This window comes from Pezoporus wallicus, unplaced genomic scaffold (genome assembly GCF_028554395.1).
Source record: "Pezoporus wallicus isolate ANWC-B61680 ecotype Strahan unplaced genomic scaffold, APGP_CSIRO_Pwel_v1 contig_5104, whole genome shotgun sequence".
NCBI classification, from domain to species: Eukaryota; Metazoa; Chordata; class Aves; order Psittaciformes; family Psittacidae; genus Pezoporus; species Pezoporus wallicus.
In genome coordinates, this window is record NW_026637335.1 from 586,845 (window position 1) to 595,583 (window position 8,739).

Here is an 8,739-nt window from a genome sequence, read left to right on the forward strand (position 1 = left end):
TGTTTGTATCCTCTCCCATGCCAAGTGGGAACATATCCTTTAGGGGTAACATATCCTTTAGCAGTGTGCCTAATTTTCTGTGCCTCCTGGAAAACGATCAAACTCAAAAACAGCTGAAAGAATGAATGTAAATGCATGGTTGTCAGTGATGGAATATGCCAGCGGAAGGGCAAGCTCCTGGAGATGGGTAACACAACTGAAAGTTCCCAGCCAGCTCCTGACAAAGGCAGTGCAAACTTGGTTTCAAATTAATTCTTGCAAATAAACATTTGCGATGCTACAGGCCAAATGCATATTTCAGAACTCTTCACTATTTATTACTGTGCTTCATTTTCTTTCTTAAATATATTTTGGACCTGGGGCTGTTAAGAATTTAATTTTTGAGGTACTTTAATGAATTATCAAATGTGTTTTAAACAAAAATGAATAACTAATAAATGCCCAAAGTGATTAATTTCCTGCAATGAGGAGAGACCTTTGTATTTAATTAAAATATTGGCCTAAATTGTTGGAAAGTAAAGAGAAAGAAAATACAAAATGGATCAATTGAAGTTTTGATTTAACTTGCTAAATCACAAACTGGTTTCCCTCTGCTGCAGCAGAGCTGAGCTGGGGAGGAACCAGCTCTTGGTGCTGTGTGGGGTTAAGCCCTGCTCCACCATGAGCATCCCCTGAGGCCCCTGCACGCTGCCCCGGCGCAAGGCTTGTCTGTAAAATGATGCTATGGTGAGATTGGGGGAAAATGTAGCAAAATGGTCAAAAACCATCATAAGGATCCTTTAATTTCTTCCTAAAAGGCAGGGAAATAATTTCCCTCTGGAGGAGACATCCAGATGGGTCATTGGCGTAGGCTGTGCAAAAGGCCAACGAGGGGTTGCTCATAGATGTGGGGAAACTAACAGTGATTTAACACACAGAAGCAATTAAGAAAAGTGATTTAGCTTAGGGTGTAAGTTATCAGGTATGAGACACCCAAACTGTAACTTTACAGTATGTGAATGGTAGTGGTTGGGTGACTCATACCAGTATTTGCTACCTGATCTGCTGCTGCTTTTCGCAGGTCACCTTGCTGCAGTGGAGGAGTTGTGGCAAGGTTGGATTGAATTATAGCACTTGTCCTGTGCTAGTTGCTTGATGTAGTTCCCAGTGTTGGGTTGGCTCTGGGATGCTCCTGAGCCTATTTGTTCATTTGTAGTTGGCGAAACGTTTCCCAAAATACAGATAGTTCTCACTGTCTTGATTTTAACAAATAGCTCTCCCTCTGCATCATTTGCTCATGGTGCTGCTGGGAAAGCTATTATTGGATGTTTCAGACCTTGGGGCTGACTCTGTAGTTTGATTTTTGGCTTGACTCAGGCAAGCTTCCCCCTGAACCGTGGAATACCCTTATTGTTGGGATGTTTTGTTCCCCACTGGGACACAGTTGCCTTGTTTTTCCTGACAAAATGATGAAGCAACTCGAGAAAGTGGCTTTGAAGCAGAAGTGTATTCTTGTGGGGTAGCTTGTCCAGGATGCTGAGGAAGAGCTGCTGCATGGTTCCAGCTGTGCCGTCCTTGGAGTGGTGGGGAAGGTTTCACTCTAAAGAAATTTGTGGAGCTATTTGGCTTCAGGCTGTAAAATAAGAGATGTTACTAACATTTTAGGTAGGTGCGCACCCATGAGCCTGAGCTCTTCTTTACAGATTGGCTTCTTTATATGAAGCGTTGCTCGTGCTGGGATCCCTCTCCTGTGGTGCTGGGACCACTCTGCACCCACCCATGGCACATCAAACCCCAGAGCTGAAGATCTATCAGTTAAACCAGCTCCTCCATCCTCTGTATAAATAGGCAAGATAGGACATTTTGCTGCAGGATGGTGCTGGGGAGGAGTGGATGAGCAACGTTCAATCACTGCCAGCAGTTGGCGTAACCTTGGATGCTGTCCCATGGGGAGGGTGACCAGGGGATGCACCACAGCGGGTACCTGGGTGTCCCCCTCATCAGCGAGGGTCACCTGGAGAAAGAGGCAAGTTTTAATTAACCCTTCAATTAACCTTTTAATTAATCCAATCAAATTAAGTCACAGCCTTACCCAAGGTGCAGACCTGCGCTCTCTGCCTTCCTCTCGGCTGCCCGTGGCTGTGTCCCCATCGGTGCCCGGTGGTTCGGGGTGGTCCCTCCCAGCAGCCCTTGGCAGAGGCTCAGTCCCGGCTCTCGTGGTGCCACCGGCTCCGGGTGAGGAGCTCTGGTGTGACCCAGGGAAGGTGGTGACGGTGAATCCATCCTTCAGCGAGATGATTTCCAGGCAGGGAGGTGGGACGCCAGCTCCTGGTGCTTCTTGGCCTTCCCTGGTGGTTGCGGCAGAGAGCGTGGGGAGCACGGGTGGGTTTTCTGAGCGTTGCTGATGGTTTTCCCTCGATGGGCTTTGCTGTGTGGCCGGAGCGAAGGAGCCGTGGCTGGAGGGGGAGGCTGGGGGGGACGCCAGCGCTCTCCGCAGTTCACTCCAGTTATCTAAAGCCCCCGAATGATTTCCCTTCACAGCAGCTTGAGTGGTGATGAGGGCTGCTGTGGGAAGGGTTGTGGTATCACTGGCTGTTGAGCATGGGGCCGGAGCAGAGCCCATCCTGGTGGCTGGAGCAGGAGATGGCTTTTTCCACTCAGTGATGAAAACCAGCAGGTGCTGTCGGCTGCGCTGGGGCCGGGAACGCTGCCGGCTTGGTTCCAATGGCCACCTCGTGCTGCCCATGGGTGGCTGCAGGGGGTGGCTGGCACCAGTGTGCCGAGGCAGCCCCTGGGATGGAAACGTTGGCGTGGCGGAGGCTGTTTGACCATCTGGTGTCTCGGGATGATCCTGGTCCAGGAAGAGAATTTGGTTTTGTTAAACATCCCCAAGCTGCTCATATTGGCCAACAACCTCTCCCGTCTGTGTTGGGCGTGAGGACGCGCTCCCTTCCCTGTGGTCCTGGGAGAACCGGTGTTTTGGGATAGATTTTAAATGGGGGATGCGCAGTGACCCTTTTAAATACTCACAGTAACTTTACGGGCACGTAAAGCTGATGGCTTTGAGCGGGGCTTTGTCCCTGGCCGCTTTGGCTTCGGAAACGCCAGAGCAAAATTCATCCCTGGTTGTTGCAGGAGATGGAAATCTTGGATATCTGAAAATTAGAAGGGGAGACAAGCACAGGAGAAGGAAGTTTTAACGTGCATGTGACGCTCGGGTCTGGACATAATGACGGACATTGGATGATGAAAATTCTCTTGTAGCTGTTGAAGTCAATCAGGACAAATCGTTTTCTAATGCGCTCTGAACAGGCAGCAAGTTGCATATTGTTAACGACTGATGCTAACAGAAGTAATACATGCATAGTGCTGTAAATAAATACAACACATAAAGGTACTCTGCTAATTCAGAATGACATTTTTGGTTAAATATCACCTAAGCCATCACCCTCTCCTGCTGGAAACCCTATTCCATATAATATATGATAGCACCGCCCAGGGTAGAGCCCCAGTGGAGCTCAGTCTGGAGCTTTGCGTCTTCCTGCTGGTCTCTGTATTAATGGTTTAGGCTCTGGAGAAAACTGCAGCCTGGGAGAAGGCACCTCGTTCCTTGTGTTTTGGCTGGGGACAGGTCAGGCTGTGCCCACATTCATCTTGCTTTGCCTTTCGGGGTTACTTTGCTTAGGGGAAACTTGCTGCTGAGAGGCGGTGTGCTCCGTCGCCCTGCCATGCTGGCTGACGGTGCTGGTCTGTCATTGCTTTTTCTGACACTATTTTCTTCTATGAGTCCCCAGTCTCTTTGTCTTATCCTTCAGATAAGGCAGTGACACGGAAGCAGATACAACCTCTGAATCGTGGCCAGCTGGATGAACAGCAGCTTAGCCTGTTTAAAACTGGTGCAACTAAACTCTACCTGGAATAGCACTACATCAAGGAGATGTGATGTTATAAGCCCATGCTTTTCTGGCCATTTTAATGTGTTTGTATTTTTTTAAGTGAAAACAAAAGAAAATGGCTGTGAGAATGAAGAGGGGTTTATGGTTTAGGTGAGCTTTTAATTTAAATTTTGAATCTGGGGCTCGTGTAATGCTTAAAATTACACGAGCCTCATCTTGACATGGGGATTTATGTGCACAGCTTCCTGCACGTTGAGATGAGAATACCTATCATTAATTTTTGTGGCTGGAAACTGAGCTTGATTTAGATGCTTTCTTCCCAAGGGAAGAGACATTTTATAAAATCACTGCAGTGGTAATTGTTTGGAGTTCAGAGTGAACTAACTTAAATTTCGCATGAATCAATTGTGTACTGTGAATGATTTATGCGCTAGCACATGCCTTCAAATGTCCTTACAAATTATCCGGAGCTAAGAATAGGATGATTTGCTGCCAGTGACACTTGGTCCCATTCAGCAAAAACTGTTTGCTTGCAGATCTTGTTATAGGAAGGTCCAGCTCATCAGTGGGGGCAGTAAAACACAAATTCCTTCCAAATTTCCCTTTCTTCAGTGTGCGGGAATGCATGCACATACACACGCATCCCATCATCTTTTCTACAACGAGCTACCTCTTAGCAGGGGTTGTTTTTACACCTTACATCCACCATTCCTCCTCAGCAGAAGACACAAAACCTTTGAGAACCAGAAACAGAGATGCTCAACAAAGGTAGGGGTCCGACAAAGGTGTCCCTGCTAACTGTTTTCCAAAGGTGTGAGCGTCGCGGGGAGGAAAGTATTGTTTGAGAGGCGAAGATAAAAAAGCTGTATGCAATTTAGTACTTGGATGGAACTAGAAAGGGAAATTCAAAATGAAACATCAAACAGAATTTCTTAACGGCTTAGAGGATGAAGCTATCATAAAAAGGCATCAGGAAAGAAACACTAGAAAATCAATTTATCTAACTGTGAAATTTTGCAATTTTTGGCAAGTTTCTCTAGGCTGTTGTATTTTTTTCCCCCTTATTTTTTTAAGATAGGATTTATAGAAAAGAGATAAAGTCCTTTTTTTTTTTCTCGGGGCTTTGAAATTTCCTTAATTATTTTTACTTGGAAATTATTTTTCTTTGGAGCCTTTTGAATGCTTGAATCGATTTCTGTTTCTTCTCTTATTAATGAAATCATTCATCCGAGAAAACTTTGGAGAAGAGAGATCTAATTTACACACCTACCCTAGTGAAAAGAAATAAGGTGAACAATCAGCTGGGCCATCTGTAGGATTATTGCTATTCCAACGTAAGCTATTTAAGAAAATGTCTATGGGGAAATATGTGGAAATGTAATAACTTAATCCTAAATATCATGACAACAAAGCAAATAACTGAGTATATTGTAGAAACTGAGAACATGAGCAGAGATAGCTGCTCATCCAGGAGGTCTGGGTTAGGCAGGAAGAAGGTTTTTGTTTGGCTGCAATCTGGCCCTTAAAAAGAGGCTGCCCTGAAGGATGCTGTGATGCCATGCAGGTTGCTGGTTTACTGGGAAAAAATCTCATTTTCTTTTAGTGCCTTGGCACTGCACATGATGCACTTGCATATGATGTACTTTAAGGCCAGAGGGATGATGTGTCTTAAAGGGGTACTGAATTCAGTAGCATTCACTATGGCAAGTACTGAGTTTGTGGTTGGACTAAGGCTGACACATCTAAATTCTCTTCAGTTTAAAGATTTCAAATGTCAGAATACCAAGATCCTGCACACCCCTCTTTGTTAGCACATTACCTGGGGCTTTAGAAGTGTGAGCGTTCCTATCTGGGCTATATTGTAAATATACGAGGAATTATGTAAGCTCATCACAACTGACCTTAAAGCTTTGATTATTGATTTGTTACCTTTGACCAACTGTTTTCATCCTCCCTTTAATTAGCTCTGCCAAAAATGGCTTCTTTTTCTAGCTAATCTTGGAGGAGGGATATGAAGCTGAAGTTTTTGCCAGATCATGGAGATGGCCACAGGTCAGACAGACAGGAGGGCAGCCCAGATGCTGGGCAGATGTGAGGGTATTTTGAAGTCCCTTGTCAGAGCTTCACTGTAGATCAGTAGAGTGATAATGGCAGAAATGCTTACTGTAGAATCATAGAATAGTTAGGGTTGGAAAGGACCTTAAGATCATCCAGTTCCAACCCCCCTGCCATGGGCAGGGACACCTCACACTAAACCATGTCACCCAAGGCCTTACTGTAGGACCGTGTGTGACTGCATTGCGAATCTCTGCTCACAACCCTACAACACAGCATCTCCCGAGTCAAGCTCACCCAACGCCGGGAGGGAACGGAGCCAGACGGGGTGAAGTCTGAGTTTGTTGTGGAGATGTCAAGAAAACCTGCACTCTACCCATTGCCAGGCCTGTGCAGAGCAATTATTCATGCTGGTGACCCAATGCTAGGAGACATGGGCTCAGAGAGAGGGAATGTCTAGTACTAGTAGGACGAGATCATTGTGCTGTAGCTCGAATGAAAGGCATTATTTATTTCATAACAAAGATAAGACAGGCCATGAAAGACACTTTTTTCCATGAAGGAAGAAGGCGTTATCTTGCTTAAATGATTTAGACAGACTGTATTTTCTAGGAAAGGCATGAGTCTCTTCATGGATCATTGTCTCCAAACTGAGTTGCTCAGTGAGACCTTCCGTCTATGGAAAAGAGACCCAAACAGTGTGAATTGAGCCGGTGACCTTCCACCACTGTAAGTCAGGAGCCACAGAAATGTTTGTCAGCGCTTTGAAAAGAAATGGTTGTACTTTGAGATGCTTTCCTAGGAAAAAGTCCTCAGTATGGAGTTACAGCGAGGATAGATTTTAGTGCGGATCTGCCAGGACACATAGATTTCTTTCTCTTTTGAAATGAAAAAAATGGAAGTCAGCCAGAGCGTCTGAGATTTTGCAATATTATAAGGAAAATACTCAATGTGCCTGTTCTTATTTTGAATTCAGGTGAGGTGAGCTCTGCGTATAATTAGTTCTCTAGAAGCAACACAAGTATATTTTTGGGGAAGTGATATGCACTAGTCTGCAGAGAAAAATCCCCAGGTCCCAGTTCAAACAGAGCATGTAAGGTGTCCCTGCCCACGGCAGGGGGGTTGGAACTAGATGATCTTAAGGTCCTTTCCAACCCTAACTATTCTATGATTCTATGTGGCCACCAGCCCCAAAGGTATTTTTCCACTGATGGAGAAAGGATTGTCCCTTGTTCTTGGTCAGATGAAATTCTGAATTTAGCGCAAAATACAAGGATATTTGAGGTTATTTCTGATAACTTGGGATCCTAGACTCATCAAAAAACAGCGATTCTGCCTCCTGCAGAGACAGTTACTGGAAGCAGGAATTACTCTTTTTGGGTTATCTCCCCTTCCTCCCCCCTTCTTGACACAAAGAAAAAAATGATGTTATCACAGACTGAACTTTGGGCTAACATTAGTACGTAGCATCTATTTCCAGTATCAAGATTCCTGCTTGTCATTTGTAATACTCAGTAATTCCTGTTTTTTCCCAAACCTGTTTCCCCTTTTTTTTTTTGTCTTCCCTAAAGCAGGACAACATCTCAAACCCACACTTCAGAAGATGTTTTCAACAACACTACATTCTTCCTGGTCCTTCCTGTTTCCTCACTCAGTTTCTGCAAACACTTACTCTCCTCCCGTGGATGATGTCTGCTTTGCTTACATCACACAGTTGCCCTGAGCAGATGACATCATAAGGAGAATAGGAATTCCACCAGGGATTCTACCTGGTTTCTGCATCTGCTGTTTGCCATAAATGCTGCATGTGGCATTACAGCTATTTAAATGCTGTGAATTAGGGGATGGGAGTCTTTCATGAGCAGTGGAGCAATTGAAAGTCAAAACTGCATTGAAATAAGTTCTTCCATAGTATAGCATTTTGTTAATATGGCAAGATGCTGTGGTTTAAGCCCAGCGCTCGCTCACTCCCCCCTTCCTCCCCCCCAGCTCCCAGAGGGATGGGGAGGAGAATCAAAAGAATGTAACTCCCATGGGTTGAGATAAGAGCAGTCCAGTAACTAAGGTGTAACACAAACTGCTGCTGCTACCACTAATAATAATGACAAGGGAAATAACAAGGGAAGAGAATACCACTGCTCGCCACCTGCCAACCGATACCCAGCCTGACCCCAGCAGTGATCTACCCCTTTTGGGTAACTGCCCCCAGTTCTACATCCTGGACATGATGTGCTGTGGTATGGAATACCTCTTTGGTCAGTTTGGGTCAGGTGTCCTGTCTCTGCTTCCTCCCGGCTTCCCCTCCTCCCTGGCAGAGCATGAGGCTCACAAAGTCCTTGGTCAGATTAAACATGACTTAGCAACAACTAAAAACATTGGTGTTATCAGCACTGTTCCCAGGCTCAAAGTCAAAACCACAGCACTGCACCAGCTACCAAGAAGGAGAAAAAATGACTGCTGCTGCTGAACCCGGGACACAAGATTAACCTGAAAGTTCACTTATCCATATTACATCAATACAGACCGCAGACAATGTGAGAAGATGCATCTCTTGCTTGATCATGATCTAATGCCAGTCTTTAATTTTCTATCCATTAATTTGGGGTTTATTGATAGAAATGAATGAGAGGTGAGTGTTAGTTGAATTCATACGAGTCCTGGCATAGTGCTAAAATCCTTCTGTTGTCAGGCATACCAAGCAGGTCTGCTCAGGCGTACTGTGCACTGGGAATGATTTGATTTGTATGCAAAGCTGCAGCCAGGGAAAACGTTGAACAGTTGCCCATGAGATGTCTGAGAAATGTCTTTT

At 45.1% G+C, this 8,739-nt stretch overlaps 1 long non-coding RNA gene across 2 annotated transcripts; it reads right to left on the reverse strand.

The window, feature by feature from the left end:
* Window positions 1-2,614: 2,614 nt before the first annotated feature.
* On the reverse strand, window positions 2,615-7,809 carry LOC130596784 (uncharacterized). Of its 2 annotated transcripts, none has more exons than XR_008971611.1 (3): window positions 7,603-7,809; window positions 3,010-3,134; window positions 2,615-2,830 (listed from the first exon to the last, which is right to left on the reverse strand). It is a non-coding gene; the product is annotated as an uncharacterized LOC130596784 (long non-coding RNA). The 2 variants fall into 2 exon arrangements; XR_008971610.1 differs by lacking the exon at window positions 7,603-7,809 and adding an exon at window positions 7,524-7,586.
* Between the last annotated feature and the right edge of the window lie 930 nt (window positions 7,810-8,739).